At 42.1% G+C, this 20232-nt stretch overlaps 1 protein-coding gene and 1 long non-coding RNA gene across 7 annotated transcripts in view; one reads left to right on the forward strand and one right to left on the reverse strand.

The window, feature by feature from the left end:
• B3GALT1 (beta-1,3-galactosyltransferase 1) overlaps window positions 1-20232 on the reverse strand; it is a 440553-nt gene that overhangs the window by 72689 nt on the left and 347632 nt on the right. Inside the window, exons 1-2 of one of the 6 annotated variants that reach the window (XM_078394526.1) lie at window positions 6589-6689; window positions 1909-2063 (exon numbers count right to left, since the gene is read on the reverse strand). The exons of 3 other annotated variants lie outside the window; for them this stretch is intronic. The gene's annotated coding sequence lies outside the window, so the exon portion shown is untranslated. Of the gene's footprint in view, window positions 1-1908; window positions 2064-6588; window positions 6690-8373; window positions 8433-20232 lie in introns of those variants that run through there. 2 more of the 6 variants (XR_013545771.1, XR_013545773.1) reach the window with 2 other exon arrangements.
• Window positions 7632-20232, forward strand: part of LOC144589587 (uncharacterized) — a 36146-nt gene continuing 23545 nt past the window's right edge. Inside the window, exon 1 of the long non-coding RNA XR_013545781.1 lies at window positions 7632-15918. This is a non-coding gene — a long non-coding RNA (uncharacterized LOC144589587). The remainder of the gene's footprint in view (window positions 15919-20232) is intronic.

Genomic DNA, 20232 nt, shown 5'->3' on the forward strand with positions numbered 1-20232 from the left:
ACAATTTAATTATGCATGTTACGCATTGCAACTTCCCCTCCTCCACGCTGGGCACTTAATTTATCCCTCGCTTGCCTACCACATTGTACCTCACCATGCCATTTCAGTGAGGATGCTAGTCCTGGCAGTTTTGGTATCTCCCAGTGTGATTTGAGTGAAAGAGAAGCAATTGAAGCCAGAATGCCTATTCCATCTGGAAGGATCCATATAGTGCTCTTTCATTACAACGAAACTCCAGGATACAACTCTAACTGCTGCTCAACTGTCATATGCTCCTTAAAACCTCTGAATGCCTGTCAAGTGTTTTGGATAAATCCCCAAGTGAACATATAAAGCAACTGCAAATTGTTAACCAAAACAATGTGGAAGTGACACACATACAAATGCACAAACAGAAGCATGTGCACACACACACACACAGTTAAGCAGAGCTTAGGGGAGGAAGCACAACGGCTCCAGTGCTCTTGTGCTTGAATAATAATGGCATGCAAAATACCAGAAATAAATTCACAATTAAAGCCTGTTTCTCGTCTGAAATATAGCAGCTAGTGGCTAGAAGAACAATTTTTCGCCTTCGCTTTGTGAAACAAAATAAGGATGTTCAGCATGTGCATTATAAATATTCTAAATAAAGCTGTTCTTAAAATGTTGCGTTAAATTGGGTTTGTTTGAACAGAGTGTACATTCATTATGTTCACTGCAAGACTTCAGTTTACTTTGTGGTAATAAAGCTGAGAAAGAATTGAACTGGGCTGGCATTAAATGTTGGAGAACTAAGCCCAAATTCCAGAATAAGATTGGGATTTCGAAAAGTAACTGTTGATGGTGGAGGAGAGTGGGAAGCAGACAGAAAGCTCTCACCACACAAATTTTCTATGGTTCAAAAAATATTCCACCCTGCAGCATGTCTTTCTAAATCAAACTGTAGCTGCTGCTGCAATTTATAAATACTGAGGCCTGGCTCAAGGCATTTTGCTGTCTGAGGCTAAGGATATTCTATGGACAGGAACACAACGAGATTTACAGTTGATGCTCACGTCAATGCTGGCAGCAGAACAGTGTCTTCCGCTATGCTTGAAGTTAGGAGACTACTTTAGGGAATACAGGGCAGGTTGAGTCGAACACAGTTCTGTCCTTCAACAGAAGAGAATGGGTGAAGACTCAAAGGGCTTGGTTGGGCATTTGCCACGACTACCCCACAGCATCTGTCATGTGAAGTGGTTGCCTCACTCTGCAAAACATGAGGGACAGTTCCATAAATGGACCTCTCTAACTGTGGGCTGTCCCATTCACTTCAATGGTGGAGATAGGAATACACAAGGGATATACATAGATTACGTCAGGTAGTTATCAGAGGCAACTGAGTGGTCTGTTGGGCCAAATAGGCGGGGTATAAATCTAACTAACTAACTAACTAACTAACTAACTAACTAACTAACTAACTAACTAACTAACTAACTAACTAACTAACTAACTAACTAACTAACTAACTGGATTAAGAGATGGCCTTGTTCTGTTCACTGTAAAGGAGGGTGTTCACTAACATCAGAGGCAAATGTCCCATATATAAAATATACAGTTAAATGATCCATCCAGAGTAGCTGGCATGACGATGCAGAGTTATCAGCTTCACCAAACTGAATTTGGAAGCCTTGGTTAAGCACTCTGTGTGTTTAACCAGTGGGATTTCTATAGTCACATTAAATAACTGGATGAGGTTGGGCAGCAGGCATGAGACTTCAAATAAAAATTTCCACAACAGCTCTCACAATTCTCTGGAACACTCCCCCCCCCCCCCCCCCCGTAAAATAGAATTCTTTTAGTTTTTGCCAAAACCCTTCCCGGAAACAAAACCCAAGTCTGCAAAGGAGTTATACTATACCCTTGAATGGTTTGGGACCTCATTACCTGATAGAGCATCTGTCCCTAAGATCGTCTACCAGGGCCACCGGGTCTCTAGAGGCTTCACAGTTGTGTGTGGTCCACCCCTAGAGAGGCATGGGAAACCACCATCACGAACCAGGCTTTCTTGGTGGTGGCTGCAACACTATGAAACATGTTACCTGTTGATATAAGAGAGACCCCCTATGACTTTCAGGAAATGGGTGAAGGCTGAGCTTTTCAAAAAAGGCCTTTAGCAATGTCCTCCCCCTTTGATGCTCTCCTGGATCCATGTGTTTCAATATACTGTTGCCTCAAGAATTTTTTTCCATTGATTTTCATTATTTATGTGCTTATGTTTGGTGGGTAAGTAGTTATTTTTCATTTTTTTAAATTGCTGTTGGCCACCCAGAATAGTGCTCTGTTACTAGATGAGTGGGTCAGAAATGTAATTAATAAAATGTAATTAATAATATACACATGTGGGTCTTGGCCAGCTTCTCTCAGCAGCAATGGCCAATTATGCATGGACAAGAAAGACATGGATGGAGCGTTCTAAGCTCCATCAGAACTACGAGACATTAAGGGACTTGTAATTTTTTGAGAGACATCCTCTATAGCCCCTGATGAATAGAGAGACTACTAGTCCCCTAATGTCTTGTAGTTGCCATGGAGCTTAGAAAGTGAATTCTGGTAGGTGTAGTGAAAAATATCTGGAAGTCCCATGTCGAGTTGAGCAAGCAATCCCTCCATAAAGTGTCAGTGCAGCTCACATAAGCTACCTATTCTGTACCAAAAGCCATAACAGACACCCAGCTCAATCAAACCAAAGATCAATTTAGTCATGTATGCCATTTCCTGAGTAGCCAGTGGAATACCTATGGCAAGCCCACAAACAGGATGTGAGCATAGCAGTACACTCCCAATCATCTTCCAGCATCTGGCCTTTAGTTGCTTTTGATCATGATCAGCATATAGCTGTCACAACTAATAGCCTTTTCCTGTATTAATTTGTCTAATCCACCACTTTAGGTCACTTAAATCTCTGGTCATTACCACATCTGGTGGTAACACATTCCGTAGCTGAATTGTGGGAAGAAATGGTTTCTTTTGTCTGTCCTTAATTTTCACTGAATGGGCCTGGATTTTAGTATTAGGAGTGAAAGGTAAAAAACACACACTCTTTCTCCTTCTTCTACACCATGCATGACTTACAGATCTCTACCATCATAATCTCTGCCACTCCCCACAAACACTATTTGTCCTTTTTCAAAACTTGAAGGCCTCAACTTCTGGTAAGGGAGAATTGCTCCAGACATTTTGGGGCACAATTTCCAATTCAACAAATACCTACAATCTCAGCGTTTGTGATCCAGCAGTGATTTTTTTTTTTAACTGTTAAAGGCTCCCTGCCCCATTCGGAGGCTCCCAAAGGCACTCCGAAGCAAAAGGGATCCCAAGGGAGCCTCAGAACCTGAGAGGGGAGCACAGGAAGCTTTCAATTCATTAAAATTAAGTATTTCTGGCACCAGATCTGGTTTACACTGGCATAGCTTTATCTCACAGGCTTTTGACCAATGTTGTGTGTTCATTTATTGGAAAACCCCTTCTCCACAGCTGTATCACAGTGTGTGTGTGTGTGTGTGTGTGTGTGTGTGTGTGTGTGTGTGTGTGTGTGTGTGTGTGTGTGTGTGTGTGTGTGTGTGTGTGTGTGTGTGTGTGTGTGTGTGTGTGTGTGTGTGTGTGTGTGTGTGTGTGTGTGTAGGACCAAACTAGCTGTCATGTTAATGTGTGTATGCTTTTAAAATGGAAAGTGCCACAGCAAAGGAAGCGCAGACACCACCACAGGCAGTAAAGAAGGTGAACTCTTTTTTCCATAACTGTCGGCTGACCAAAATCATACTGAGAGAGAGATAATATCTGCACCAAATGGCACCTTTTGTCCTGAGGCTCATAACAGGGGAGGGGGGGGGGGACTTATACCAGCATTTGAGTCCAGGGCTGCAGGGGCAGGAAGGGTAGACCCCTTTCCTAGACACCATAGTCCAGATATTTCTAGCTATCCTGTAGCAGATATTTTAAATGTGTGCATTAATTGCTTGCATACAAATCAGTTGTGTGTAGAAGTGAGCCACAAATATTCACCAATTGCGTTATCTCACAGAAGGACCTCCTGTTTATTGAATATGCTGGACTTTGAAATCTGATGTGGAGCAAAGAACCCCAAAGATTTGTTCACACTGGATTTGTCGTGTCTTAGTAAAAAAAAAAAGAATGAGCAAATGAATTAGTCTGCTGTATGTGTCACAAGAAAATAAACCAGTACTGTATTTACAAAGACACATCACTGGTGATCTAACAGATCCAGAATGTGCAGGAGTACTGGACCAGCAAACGGTCATCAGAAATGATGCTTTATACTGTGCAGAACTGATGCTTTATACCTTATTGTGAAGGTGGGACTAGGAAGCCAGTGCATATGAAGGAAATCTGTGCTATCTCCTCTGTCTAAAGCCTGCAGCTTATTTGTGATTATTTCGAAATGTCTATTGTTTAAGAAAACAAACACATGGAACTTTATCAGTCTTATCAATACATTACAAAAAAAGAAGGAACAGCCCTATATTATTTATGCAATACTATTCAACTGTTCATGAACAAAGCTGTAACATTTTGAAGATGATTAGAGTTCCTGAAAATATCTTTGTACCTTACAATGTAATATTTTATGTTTGCTTTATCTCTACAGTATTTTCTTCATGGCACATTGGAGGCTACAATTTACATGCCGTCTGCTTTTTGGTCCTGTTGAGTAGAAAATATAGGAGCAGATCTCCTCCAGCCTCCGGGCAAACCAGCTTTCAAAGCATTCACCAATAAGAGATATGTCATGTTGATGTTATTAGACTCCAATTCCCATCAGTCCCTGGCCATCATGGATTATGGGGGGTGTAGTCCAACAACACATTGCAAGAACACATTAATGCTGGGGAACTGAATCTGTAACACATTGCACACAGTGTGGATACTCCCAATGTGAGAAATCACAACCTAAATAAATTGATATTATTATTATTTGTCCCAAAGCCACTAGATCATTACTTCATCAACATATATCTTACTAATAATGCCTATTGCCTGACTCAGGGCTGTAGTAATGTTTTAATGGATGAGCCTGTCAGTGGTATAATGAGAGCAATGAGAACAAACAAGGAAACTAAAATAAGGACTGCCAGGACTAATGCACACATCCACCGGTAGGTATCCTTCTGTTTTCACTTTTATCTTTATGAACTACCCTGTTTCCCCGAAAATAAGACAGGGTCTTATATTAAATTTTGCTCCAAAAATGCGGTAGGGCTCATTTTCAGGGAATGTTTTAATTTTTTTTTCATGTACAACAATCTACATTTATTCAAATAGAGTCATGTCATCTTCTTCTGGTTGCGGCACAATGGTGGAGGGCGGAGTTTCACTTAACTAGGGCTTATTTTTGTGATAGGGCTTATATTATGAGCATCCTGAAAAATCATACTAGGGCTTATTTTCAGGTTAGGTCTTATTTTCGGGGAAACAGGGTACTTGTACACATATCAGCTTATGCGTACAAATATTAAAGTGCAGACAAATTGTGTGTTTTGGAGCACAGTGCATGCACAAACGGGTCTTTTGTGAAAATAATTTGTTGGGTTTTCCTGTGACTTTTTAATAATGTTGCAGAGTGATACTGCAGAGACTGTGACAACTGCCCTATGACGGTACATGGATCGGTCTGACATGGACTGAACATAAACAGATCCACCCCTTCCTAGACCAGGGTACTCTCAAAGCCACTGAGAAGTGGTCTTATTTTACACTTCTTAAGTTAAAAATCACATCCAGCTATGAAAGCAGTATGGCTTCTAATCACCTTTTCCCTTTCTCTAAAAGTGATTTATTGTATAGTCTTCCATTATGAATGTTACCTTTTGCCTAACTCTTCACCCTCTAGTTGCTTTGATCAATATGTACAGGGGTCTTAAAAATCATTATTCAAGACCCTAAACCCAACAACCTCATGCATGCTCCCAAAGCTACACTCAACCAGATCAGGGGTTTTACAGGGAAATGTAGACCACAGTGACAGCAGACACACCAAGCATGAATCTAAAAGGATGGAATAATTTAAAATACAAACAACCGTAGTGGAAATCTGGTACTGTTCCTTGTTCACTTCCTATTCTTAAATAGCGATTCCCCCCCTTTTGTTTTTCTTTGCCAAATGCTTAGTTCATTAATGGTGTGTAACTGCACCTGTAATACATCGCACAAAGCATGAATAGTACCAATGTGCAAAATGACTCCATAAATAATGAAAATTGACATTATTATAATGTGCCCAAAAGCCGCTAAATCAGGACTTCATCAACATATATCATACTAATAATGCCTGGAGCGAAGGAAATAACTCACAATGAATAATATATTTGATGAATTTACCCTCGCTGTTTCTCTGCTGCTGTAATACTAGTAATTAGGCTACGATTTCCTCACATCATTCAAATTTATTTGACTTCTTTGTTACAGATTGATGGCAGTTAGTGGCAAACAAAGCCCACCAAGCTTGCCTCCTGCTCTTTTCACTTAATTGCAAAGTTACTGTATCCTTCTCCCTGACCAAAGGGATTGCTGCGATCATCTATCAATGCTCAGGATGGCTCTACCTACCTCTTCTGGCTTCATAGGCAGTGCCAGCTCTCCGACCATTCGTTTTAAAGGAAAGGTTGCTAACTTGGGGACCACATGACAAGATCATTCTGCATTTGAATGTAATGAAAGAGATAATGATTAACCTCATACATCCAGTTAGATGACAGTCTTCCTGTGGCCAACCCAAATGTCTTGGCATCAAGATATTTTGAATTCAGGCCTCTTTTTGCAGGACCCACTGCAGAAATGAATGCTGTACAAAGGCACTGTGTATTGAATCAGATTATCAGTTTCCTTAGCCCAGTATCATCTGTTCTATTGGGTGGCGAGTTTACACAACTTCAAATGGAGGACATTATTACCACCTGCTACCACCACCTTTTGGATGGAAGTGGCAGGGATTGAATGGGTTAAGTTTTACATGCAAAGAACTAATTCAGTCACTGAGCGATGATATCTCCTGTCTTTACTTTACTTTACTTTATTTAGATTTATACCCTGCCCCTCTAGACAAAGTCTGATCGGGGAGGCTTACAAAAGATGATAAAATAAAATACAGTGGTGCCTCGCTTAACGAGCGCACCGTATAACGATGAATTCGCATAGCGATCCGTTTTTTTTGGATCACCAATGCAAAGGCATACCGACGGTTCCAATGGGCAAAACTCGCATTGCGAAGATCGGTAAGCGTTTCGCTTACCGATCTTCGCATTGCGATGTCGGGGAATCAGCTGTTTGGCGGTTCCAAAATGGCCGCCGGATGACCCAAAATGGCCGCGCGCAGCGTTTTCGCGCCCTGCCCTCGCTTACCGAGGACGTGAAAATGGCTGCCGCTATGGGGAAACATCGCAGAACAGTGAGTTTTGTGCCCATTTGGAACGCATTAAACGAAGTTTAATGCGTTCCAATGGGTTTCCCCATTCCGTATAGCGATGTTTCCCCATAGCAAAGGTTAATCCGGAACGGATTAACCTCGCTATGTGGGGCACCACTGTAATACATTACTAAAACGTAATAATATAACCAACTAATTTATAAATATATATATTATCAAGATGGGGGAATAGAGAAATGAAACAATTAATTGACTGGAGGGAAGGCCTGCTTAAAGAGCCAAGTTTTTAAATGTCTACATACAAAACCATCTTAGGCCAAGTCAGAACATTGACCCATCTATCTCAGAACCATCTACACAGGCACTGCCTCCCCAGGGTTTCAGATGAGTCTTTCATAGATCTACTGTGGATCTAAATGCAGAGCATGTGTTGTGAATGGCCCTTTTACCTACCCATCCTCTGGAGTGAATTTGAGCTCATGCCTCTCATATCCCAACCACCTGCAGCAAGCTAGTCAGAGTTTCATAGTCTGTATCACTGAGATACTGCTCTTAGATAATGACAAAAGAGATCACTTGGTGAATTACATTCCTGAATGATATAGGCAATTCAGAGATGACCTGGGCCTGAACTCCAGGTGAATGAGATGCAACAGAAAAATTTCTGAAGGGACGTGTTGGCGCTGTGGGCTAAACCACAGAATCCTGTGCTGCAGGGTTAGAAGACCAGCAGTCGTAAGATCGAATCCACGTGACGGAGTGAGCGCCCGTCGCTTGTCCCAGCTCCTGCCAACCTAGCGGTTCGAAAGCATGCAAATGGGAAGGTAACAGTGTTCCGTGTCTAAGTCGCACTGGCCATGTGACCACGGAAGATTGTCTTCGGACAAAACGCTGGCTCTATGGCTTGGAAACAGGGATGAGCACCGCCCCCTAGAGTCGAACATGACTGGACAAAAATTGTCCTTTACCTTAATTTATGGAGCCATTCTTAGTCACAGAATGAAGTTCCTGGCCAATCTCTACACATCTGAAAAAAGGATGCATGGAGATAATAATTTTCCCAAGTCATAATTTTCTGCAGGGCAGATAAAACAACATGGCGGAGGGTGGGGTCGGTTTTAATCCTATAATCCTTTTACAACTACAGAGCTGGAAGGGACCCTCTGGATCATCGAGTCCAGCCCCTGTGAAGGAGGCACAGTGAGGAATCAAATTCACAACCTCTGGCTCCACAGCCAGATGCCTTAATCCACTGCACAGCAGTTCTACATTGCAGCAGAAAGAGTATTTGTCCAAAATATTTATTTTTCAAAGGGAAATGGTTTGGGTACACTTTTAATCCCACACGTTATTTTTCTCAACAGTGGCTTCTGTTTTTAGCAGTTTTCACCTTTTGGGTGCCCCTTTTGTACTAGTTTTTCCATCACAGATTTCTGTTTTCATGTAAGCTTGCAACACACTGCGCTCACTGACAAGTTACAAAAGCAGTCTTGATCATCACGATCAAGCCTTCTGAATACTCACAACTGTTCCAGAGACTGTAACAGTTGTGGAAACTCTCAGTGCCTTCTGTAGCCAAAATGGCAGCTGTCAAGAATATGTCCTCGCTATCCAGTTAGAACTCCGTCAGCATGAAAACAGAGACACGTCAGTCTGCATGGCTTTATTAAAACCATTCTTTCCATTGTTGAGAGTCAGAATTCATAAAAAAAAAACACCCCAAGAATTCCTTCGGGTACACTTAGAAGAAAATAAGAGGACAGTATTTCAGAAAATCAATCAGAGAGAAGCGAGTTCTTGCACCATTAACAAAGCCTTATTGTGCAGAATGGGAAACAATGGTCATGATATGTAGACCTTAGAAACTCTAATAGTGTGTACCGATGTCATAAGAGAGGATATGATGATTTAATAAGTCTATGCAGCTGCTTACAGTTATAAATATACGAAGTGTGTGAGAATAAAGGGAGACCAATCTTATATCACATGAATATGGAGGAATATTAGGAATCAGTGGCCAAGGTTACAGCACCACTGAATGTGTTATATGGGAACTCTGTAGTGAAGTGCAGTTCCGTGTTCAATTCCAGGTGCCTCTAGTCTGGCAAAGGGACCCTGGTTTGTAGGGCAGGGAAAAAGCCCAAACCAAGGCTCCAGATGACCAGTAGATAACTCTGTTCTACCAGAGCTATATTCCCCCCCCCATCCCCATTATTAGCCCATTTGTAGTTCCCATGTGGAACTTTTTGAAGAGGCGGATTGCTCTTGGAATTGTGAGTGTGTGTGTGTGTGTGTGTGTGTCTGTGTCTGTGTCTGTGTCTGTGTCTGTGTGTACTGTTGGCTATAATAGTAGTACATTTTTAAAAAAAAATTAGGTACCGACATCTTGGTGGTGGGGGCAGTGAGGGCAGCCAAACTCTGTTCAGCAGCCACTGAATGGCAGCCACATTCGCCCCACAATCATGGATATCCTGGAATAACATCTTGGCCTTCTGGAAGGGAAGGATGCTTATAGAGGGTGAGTGGTAACAGTAACTTTTGCAAATCGTAAATTCACCCCCCTCTTCTGAGCACTTTGGAAAAATTTCACTGTCTCACAAAAGGAGGAACTGCCTTCGCAAAGCCGAGGTGAAAGTCCATCTTGTCGTGAAGTGCTGGTCTCCAGGCTATATCTGACTCAACATGAGGCATCTTTCAGTTTTCAGCAGGTGGCATATGGACTATACATTGGACTCCGGGTGCCGCCATTTCATCTAAACAACATTCCCAGAGGAATGCTGGGAGCAGTAGCTGTAGCTACAGGACATGCTAGAGGATGGGGTTCAGTTTTCTGGGCCCTTGCATTTGGGATGGGGTGAAACTTGCAGGCTTTTGCTTTTGGAAAGAAACCAAGGTGGGTGGGGATGGGTAGGTGAGTGGACCTCTCTTTCCTCCTTGCAGCAAGACTTCACTATGCAAGAGTTCTGGGTTTTTTTTTCCTGCCAAGAAATCTCACAGGAAATGGTGAGATTTCTTGAACGTTTTGTGATCAATTTGAATAAAAAAAAAGGAACAACCTGCACACAGGACTGTTATAAAGCCCTATGAAGAATGACGTATTTCCGATGCCTGGCTCATTGAGTAAGCAGTAGTAAGTCACGCAGGGCTGTTATAATGCCTGCCTACCTTATGCCCTGAACCCCTCGCCCATCTTGAAAGCATTGTTAAGGTTCCCATAAGTGACCTGGCAGCATGTGACTACAACAAGAAGGAACGGTTAGGAGACCATGCAACTTAATGCAGGATAGGCAACCTGGCGCCTTACGTATCCGTTGGACTACATTGCCTACGACTGTTCACCATCATCTTTGTTGTCTGAGATTAGATAACCAAAAGACGCCTGCAGGATCAAACCAAAGGCCTATTTAACCCAGCATTCTATTCATAGCATGTTTGCCCCCTGCCAATCAATAAAACGGGGGACGTAATGTTTTTGGCATTGGTGCTGGTGGAATACATATCCATTTTGAGTGGCAGGTCCTGCTTGTTCCATCCACCAGGTACTTCTAGTCCGAACCATGGGGAGGTCCCCAGGGTGCCTTCCACAGGCCAGAAGCAGTAGCCTAGGGAGACATAGAAAAAAAGGAAAAAGGACACAGGCACTGGTGGAAATGAAGTGATGGGTGGCAGCCTCCACTTTGTACGACAGTCTCATAAGTTGTCCGCCTCTCTGCACTGCCTGCTGTGGTTGACTTCTGTATTCTTGAGGCTACTTGGGGCTATTAGGAAGAAAACAAATGCTGCTGCTTGCTGCTCAATGAAGCCTAACATTAAAGGCTGGTGTCTGTGGTGTGTGAATCCAATTAGCAATATGATCTATGTTCCTGGCATGAAACTACCACTGTTTATATCTCAGAGATGGCACAGCGTGCCCCTAATTCACAGAAGCCCATCTTTCATTTAGCACAGTCCATTACAACGCAGACGGGAGCCGTCCCACAAATATTGTCGCCGTTTGCGATTCCGAAATGGCCAGCACAGCTGAGGTGAGCAATCCCTTTGCTATGCCGCTTGCTTATTTGTTGTGCTGACTATCCTTAGAACAATGTTATTATATGCACCGTTGACTTATTTATTCTAAGCGACGAAGTGTTTCACCATGTATGGGATGGATATGGTTTACAAGATTTTACGACAGGATGAGATGACCAGACATATCATTATCTGAAGCTAAGGAGCCCTACTAAGTGCCCGTATCTTTTTGCTGAATGATCCTGGTAATCTGTATTAATCCAAGACTGTCAACATCACTTCTTTGTGCATTTGTTCTGAAGCGAGGGTCCCCCTGCTCCTCCATTTTCTTTTTCACGTCTGTTGTTTTCACACATTTCCCCCAAGACATCTGTTGTTTGGCACAGCAAATTACAGTGGAAGGGAAAGAGACAGGAGGAAAAGAAAGAAGGAAAATGTGGAGGAGATTGGACTTTGGTCAGGGGACTGCCATGGGCTGACTATCGTGCTGTGGATGCCAAGCCTATTTTGGAGGTCTGTCTGCATCCTCACCAGCTGTAGGTACAGGTTTTCCAACTGCTAGGCTGGAATGAAAAGGCTTACGATTAGCAGGCAGTTCTGTGCTATCCAGAGTACGCTCACTCGGAGCGACAGACTTTATCCGGAACTGCTTCGCTGGGAGAGCCAGGTTCAGAGTGAAAACTACAAAGACTCAGGGGACTTCTAAGTGAAGAGCTTTGGCATTGTCTAACGATTTAGGCAGAGCTTTATTTCACACTTCATTTAGCTTGATGATTGGGACTGGAAATGAAGAGTGTGTGTGTGGGGGGAAGGTACCAATCTCTTTTAAATGACTCACTGTGTGCAGTTTTATTGTCACCTCCTCTTCTGGGGGGCCAATGAAAATTCCCAGTCATCTCTGGACATTTTTCCACACCATCTTCAAAATCCATTATAGCTAGCTGCTGGTCTTGCAATTTTCCGGTTAGTATCCAAAGACAATAAATTCACTAGGTGACGCTTGCTTCTTTTTCATGTCTCGATGTGTCTGTAACAAACCACCACAAAGCAAAACAGCTCTCTGGTACCAGCGTCATGGAACAGCCTGAGCAAACAACTTGTTCCAGTGAAGGCTCCACTTTCAGCAGATAGATCCTTCAAGGGCTTGAAGGCACCAATGTTGTCTTTCTGTGTCCTTGGGCAGGCATGGTAGAATGAGAAGGGTTTAAGACCCAGGCAAATGGTCAAAGGTGGCTATGATCTTACCAAAGCTGTAATTTCAGCAATGTTGGGTTAAGAAAGCATAAATGGGGTTGCGTTGTTGGGTCTTTAGAGAAAGCAATGGCTCCTAATTGGAGTTCTTGTGTTCTTATATTCTAATTGTGAGAATCCTTGAGAAATATTGTATATTTTTAGCTTTGTTAGTTGAGGCTTCCGGTGCTATGGTCCAAATACATTTACAAGGCCAAGGTTGAGTGACCTCGTATACATATAATTTTAAAAGAAGGGTCTATGTTTCTTTCTCTTTGGGGGAGAGGAATTGTAAATTCATTTGTGCCTCTCTGGAGAAGACATACCCAAACCAACATTTTTCATGACAAAACTCCTGTCCATGTTAATTTTCAATTTTTTTTTAATGTTAGATTTTAAGAGCTTGCTTCTGGGTTGGGCCAAAAGTAACACATTTAACATTAACATGTCAGTTGTAATGCATCATGCTCAAGCTCTGAAAAAAATATTTTAAATGGTGCATTGCAAAGAACAAGAATTACGTTTATGTGAAACAGTTTCATTGTCAGGACTGATGAAAATGGCCTCCTGCCACATTTTTGGCAAAAGTAGGATTCAGCTTAGACCAGTGGTTCTTAACCTTTGTTACTCGGATGCTTTTGAACTGCAACTCCCAGAAACCCCAGTCAGGACAGCTGATGGTGAAGGCTTCTGGGAGTTGCAGTCCAAAACTCCTGAGTAACCCAAGGTTAAGAACCAGTGGCTTAGACAATATCAGTAGGTTTGGTCAAGTTGTAGGATTTGAAGGGGGGGAGCAGAGGAAGGAATGCCAGCAGTATCTCCTTTGTCCCACCCCATCCTTAAGACCACATCAAGGAAGATGTTCACCTTGCCTTTTTGAACACAGAAGAGCACCCACAATACTGAAAGTTCTAGCTGAGCAGCACCTAAAATCAGAGAAAGTTGGGCAGGACCTCATCTTGGCCAACAAATTGCTGGTGCAGGCTTTCTGACTAAGATGGAGTCCAAGGTCTCTGCAGAGTATATGCTATGGCAATGTAGCACCTCCAAGATTTCATTCTCCATAAATCCAGCTAACAGATCTTCCAGGGACTGGCTCCTCCTCTTCTTTATCATGTTTTGCTAAAAGGTGAATTAGCTTCGTATGTCAATTTAGAGATTTAAAAGTAAGCAGATTCTTACTTCATCATCACAGGGAATTCTTCCTAATCAGCACCAGTGGAGAGCGTGTCATGAGGTAGCTTAGCAACAAGGGGACTCTTATTTTTCATCCCTGGCAAAAATGGCCATGCCAGCTGTGACTAAAACATGATACTCCACTGGATATATAAGGCATTTGTCCTGGGTACAGGTCTTGCACTCACAAAATTGACCTATATTATTGTAGAACACAGATAAACACTACATTTGGAATCTGACATGGGATCTATCATCACAGTGTTAATTCTGGAGGCTTTTTGTTGTTGTTGTTGTTGTTTAGTTGTTAAGTCGTGTCCGACTCTTCGTGACCAAGAAGGGCCACAGTCCAAACGTTCTACACACCAAGAAGTCAGCAGCTGAGAAGATACACAACTGGTAAGGTCTGCAGAAAGAAGAAAAACTGTCTTCGGCAAAACTTCTACTGCCAAACTGAGGTATGTATAGCTGAGTTTCTGGAGTCCAGCCATCTGTAAACATTTGGCCACATTGGAAAGAAATTTAGCTACAGAATTTGGCTCAATGGGTGATAGAGCTTTCCTTCAAGTAGACCTTTTAGTCTCAAGGAGACCTCCCAACGAATCTTTTCCAGCAGCCAAGCACTGTCTGTTGGGACTTCTAGATAGTCTTCTGCTTTTATCTTTCTTACAGGGTGAGTGGTGGCCCCTCTCTCTGACACTGAGCTGCTTTCTTTGGTGGGCTTTGCCTTTCAGCCCCCCAATGGTCCACGGTCTACAAAATCCAGCAATTCCTTCCTCATTTTGGTCCAGGGAATTCTGGATCATCCTGCCTGCATAAGGACTCATCCATAACGGTGATGTATAAAACTCTTTGTTACTTTTGAGTGAAATGATTTGCATTTTTGAGTTTCTGTGTTGAGGGTTTTTTGAAGGCTACACTGTTACAGTAAAGCTATACAGTGGGGTCTTGACTTGAGAACTTAATCCGTATTGGAAGGCGGTTCTCAAGTCAAAAAGTCGGTAGGTCAAGTCTCCATTGACCTACAGTGCATTGAAAACCAATTAATCCCGTAACAGGCCGTTTTTGTTCCATTTTGTTTTTTTTCTGGTCTGTAAGTCAATTCTCAGGCTGCAAGTCAAACCTAAATTTTGCGGCCAGAGAAGTCTGCAACTCAAAAAGTCTGTAAGTCAAGCCGTCTGTAAGTCAAGGGTCCACTGTATAAATTCTGGATGCATTATCTATAGTACGTACTGGAGTCTCAGATTTTATGCCTTTAGCCTATAGCCTCTTTTAAAATTCATACAACTACATATCAATGTATATTTTAAATATGTTAACTGTGAAACTTTCTAACATTTTATCTGTGAGGCCAAGGAATAAGCTATATATTCCTTCCAACATACAACGCTAAAAGAAATAATATGGCATTCACTAAAGATTAAGTCAAATGTGTTGTGTAGTGGTAAGGTTTAGGCTATGCTAGCAATTTTAATGCAGTTTCTCCATGGATTGTGGACTGGGATGCAAACAACATTTTCTAAATTCTTCCCTTTGACTGATTTGTTGTTAGGTGCCTTCAAGTCAGAACTGACTTGTAGCAATCCTAACATGGCCTTCAAGGTGAAATATTTAAGGAGTGGTTTTATCAGTCTCTCTCTCTCTCTCTCTCTCTCTCTCTCACACACACACACACACACACACACACACACACACACACACACACACACACGTTAGTTTCCATCCCTAAGCAGGGATTCATATCCATGCCTCCCAAGTTCCAGTCCATCATTCAATCCACTATACCAGCCATTCTTAATTGTTCTTTTTGGCCATGGCCATAAACACAATATGAAAGGAATGTAGGATGAATCAGGATTGTATAAGGTTCACACAGTGAACCTTTGAAAAGGTGGTGTGTGAAGATTTGTTTCCATTCTGTGGTCCCCTTCAAATGTTCCAGGGACTCCCAGGGCATCCATATGGCTCCTGATGAGAATGGCTGCCCTACCCCACACTGAGTGTTTGTGATTGATTTACAGCATCTCAACTTACCGAGGCATCTTCCTAAGTTATTTTCAAGCCCTGCAAAATATGTCACTACAGGGGACAGTAAGGTAAGAAGCACAATTTTCTCTTGTCAAGGTCTCCATAATTTGCAGCATGAACCTCTCTTTGCACAAAACTAGCATCCTTTCTCTTTGAGAAGCAAAACGTGTGCATGCACACACACAAGCACACACAAGAGAGAGAGTGCACAGAAGGACAGGTTGATTGTTTAAAGAGACAGAAACAACCCCTCAGATACTTGTAATCTTTAAAACGACGGGTTGGTTACTTGTAACGGTGTTTCTTCAAAGTCATCTGCAAACTCACATGAATAGGCTATTCTGTGTACTGTATATGCAAAACAACTCAAAATCTTCTAGAGCTGAGCCAGAGTATTTTGGCTGGGATTTTGTTCTCTCATTAGTGTGTGGTCCACCTTCTCCACCTTGATCTCAGTGTTAGCCCACTGTAAAGATGGTGACATCTGAGAGGCAAGCTGTGTGGATTGTATGAGTTCACAGATGACCAACCACTCAAAGAAATACAGTTACCACTTCTTCGTGGTCTCTGTGAGCACACACCAATTGGCCACTCAAGAGTTTTTTCTCCCCTGTGATGTGTCTCTCCTAGACAAAGTAGGCACTTGGAATGCCCATTGGATACAGGGAGTTTAGCAGAGCAGGAGACACACCTCTTAAAGGGTTGTGATATCATGCACTATTAAGGGGGTGGTAGCATTGGAAGATAATAAAAGTTATTTGGGAATGTGCAACAAAAGGGTATGACCACCACTGTATACTCATTGTTTTCAACTTTAAATACTGGCTTTCATTGTCATAAGCCGCCTTGCATCCTCTTCAAGGAAAAAGGAAGGGTATACAGTAATTAAATAAACAGGTAGATTGATCGATCAATAGATCGAATGATAGATAGAGCTATGACTCAGCGGCTTAGGTATCTATCTGCAGAACCAGAGTTTGGGAGTTTGATTCCCACTGTGTCTGCTGTGAGCAGGGCCAGCGTGGGTGGCTTTAGGTAAGCTGTACAGTCCCAGAGTGTCCCCAGAATAAAGCAATGGGAAACCACTTTTGAGTACTCCTTACCAAGAAAACCATGGAAATAGTCATCGTAAGTCAGAGTTGAATTATTTTTATCTACAAATATTTACAAGTGACAAATGTCTTTGCAGGAGCTCAGTGAGATGAGGAGAGAGGTCCTGAGATGCCTACAGTGAACAACGGACAAAAAGAAACTCAGAATAATGAGGGGGAGGGAGTAGATCACACTCTAACAAGGGGGTGGGCCCCTACCAAAAGAATCCAGTTTAGCTCTAGGAGGTTCCAAGTTGTGCTGAGCATGCTCAGATTAGGCCATTGATGTGTTTTTACAGAGGCCATAAAGAAGAGGCCCCTGCAACAAAGTAAGCAGCTGCTGTAATTTGTGAAATCTGCACTATTTCTCCTCAATATGTTTGTGTCACTTGGGCAGTTTTGCTTAAACCTATGCAAAAAATAAAAATCTTTCCCATTCTCATTGAGAGTCACCCCAAATACCTTTGCGCGTGTTGGGATAAACAGCAGAATATTTGTGTGATTTCTTGTTCTTCTTTGAGAGGTCCAGACAAGCCATTCCATGAAGGTGATCATCTAGTCAGCTGCCTAGAGTGGTCCTATGTGATTCAGATAGGCGGGATATAAATTAATTAATTAATTAATTAATTAATTAAATCAATCAATCAATCAATCAATCAATCAATCAATCAATCAATAAATGGAAACTGATGCCAATGTAGGAAAAGAGTGAGTTGTGACAGCAAAGTGAGCCAGAAGACATAGGAGAAAACAACTTGCTTCTCCTCTGAGGAAGGGTGGTGAAAGAAAGAAAGAAAGAAAGAAAGAAAGAAAGAAAGAAAGAAAGAAAGAAAGAAAGAAGGGACATGAGAAGAAATAGTGTTCTATTTCTGTGTGGTTTCAACCTGCATTTTTGTCACCAGAGGCCTATTTAAATACGTGGTAGCTTGGGGTGTGTTGAAGTAGCCTTGAGTGAGCGTTTTAGTCCAGCGGGATCTCATACTGCCAAAGGCAATGTCTAGACCAGTGGTGTCCAACCTTGGCCCTCCAGATGTTCTTAGACTACAGCTCCCAGAAGCCTTCACCACCACCTCTGCTGGCCAGGATTTCTGGGAGTTGAAGTCTAAGAACATCTGGAGGGCCAAGGTTGGACACCACTGGTCTAGACTGATGAACACACTCTTATAACCGGCCTGCTCATGGACTGTGTTCGCTCCACTCCTATTTCCCCTCCACCTCCTTTTGTTTGTTCTCTATCCTGGGAACCATAGTCTTTTTATCCAGCACTGTCAAGCACTTGTCTTTTTACAGAGCATGGTAAGCGCAGGTTACACAAGAAGAGGATAAATGTACTAATATGACTTGAGTTTTCAAATGGCGTGACTTCCCAAATGGCATTCCTCAGACAAGGCTCTCCGTTTTCGCTCCTCCAGTTCTTGTGGTGCCTTCTGACATAGATTAGACATTCTGTGCATTAGTTTTTGTGGTAAGCATTCTTACATGGGAAAAATTATATGTGTGATAAATCTTTGAATATAAATATGTTTCTCAGCAGACGGGCAGATGGGCACTAGCTTCTGGTGCTCTAATTATCCCCAGTGAAATAATAACAGTTATAGATATGAGTGACAGGGCTGCAGCATATGTTGGTGATTTTTTAACTATACATTTCTGACTTATAAAAATGAAGATGCCAAACAACTCCGTAAGTTCAGTTTAATTTGACAGCCGTGATGTCTGTGAGACATTCATTGAGGTCCCTTGTCACTGAGTTAATTCCATTACCCCTTGAAAAGCCATACAAAGGCAGATCCTGATAATCAAACATCAAGAGGTCAAATCCCAACTATCTTTATCCAATGATAAGCCAGACAGTATATTAGTATTTCATTCACATAACAAAGGCCCCCTTCCGTCTCAAGAAAGGAGTATTGTTATTTTCTCTTCTTTGATGTTCAAATCCTGCACTGTCCAGTGACAAACATATAAAGGGAAGAAAATGGTATGTCATATCAAGAGATGACTTGTCATATTTATGAAAGCTAACTGTGCAAGTGAATTCATGATTCCATTTTTCAGTAAAATGCTTGTTAGTGTTTCCACTAACAACTCCCAGAGCAACCCTATGCTAGCTACTCATTTTAAAATATGCCCCACTGAGCTCACTGGGACTCAGTCCCACTAAAATATAGTTGCGCACAAATGCCTGAATATCAATAAATGACAGCTATGTTTTTGGAGGCTACCCTGTACTATTGAAACAAAATTACTGAGTGGCAGATATGGCTGAAGCCAAATGTCTCCATATGTCACGCTCCCATTCATTCACTCAAGACTGGGCAAATCTCCAGGATTTGACTGTGTGTGTATTCACAAAATCCAGCACCAGAATTAAAGGAGCATTTACTATTAGCAGTGGCAAATCTTTCCTTTCCTTTTTCATTGCCATATGGGGGGGGGGTGGTGGGACCAAAACACTTCTTTTGATGGTCTGATGTTGATGTTGGGTACCATAAAGATTATTCTGATTTATGGTGGCCCTAGAAGGGTTTTCAATGTATGTGAGATGCTCACAGAGAAGTTAATCATGGCCAACTCCCAGTGATTTTCCATGGCCAGATTTGAACTCAGGCCTTCTAAGTCTTACTCTAGTACTCTGCCCATTACGCAACACAGGCTCTATCATTTTACTTTAGTTTGTCACTACAAATGTGTAGTCCTCACAATGGAACACTGGTTAAGAACATGTATGTTTAATAAAACACATGCCTAACTGTGTCCTATGAAAATACCTTTTAATTGCAATCAGAAAGGCATAAAGTCCACTTCAGGGATGGGTTGGGTCACTCCTTTTTCTGGCAATCACATAACGAAATAGCTGGAGTGAACTGAATTGTCCCCAGTACATACCTACCTGAATCTTTCTAAGCCCCCATCACAGGCTTCTATTTTTATGGTGTGATTAGGATCGCTCTGACTTGGTCCACTTCCAATGAGTGTGGTCACTGTGAGTTCCACACATACTCACCCTAGGAGTATGCACGGCCAAATAGGAATTTTAACCCTAAGCTCTAGCCCATCACTCTATCCACTACACACCACACTGGCTCTCTGAATATAATTATTCCTCACAAAATAAACAACACTGCAATAAGGATACTAATTTTCTATCCAAAACATTTGGGACTCAAGGAAATCAAACACTTATTCCAATATCCCATATAATTCCACAATAGGGTTAAGTTATTCTTAATATGCACTTGAAATGTGATTTAGTGGGTGAGATGGCTTCAGAAGCCTGGGGCAAAGTCA

The sequence above is a fragment of the Pogona vitticeps genome, chromosome 1 (assembly GCF_051106095.1).
Source record: "Pogona vitticeps strain Pit_001003342236 chromosome 1, PviZW2.1, whole genome shotgun sequence".
In the NCBI taxonomy this organism is placed as follows: Eukaryota; Metazoa; Chordata; class Lepidosauria; order Squamata; family Agamidae; genus Pogona; species Pogona vitticeps.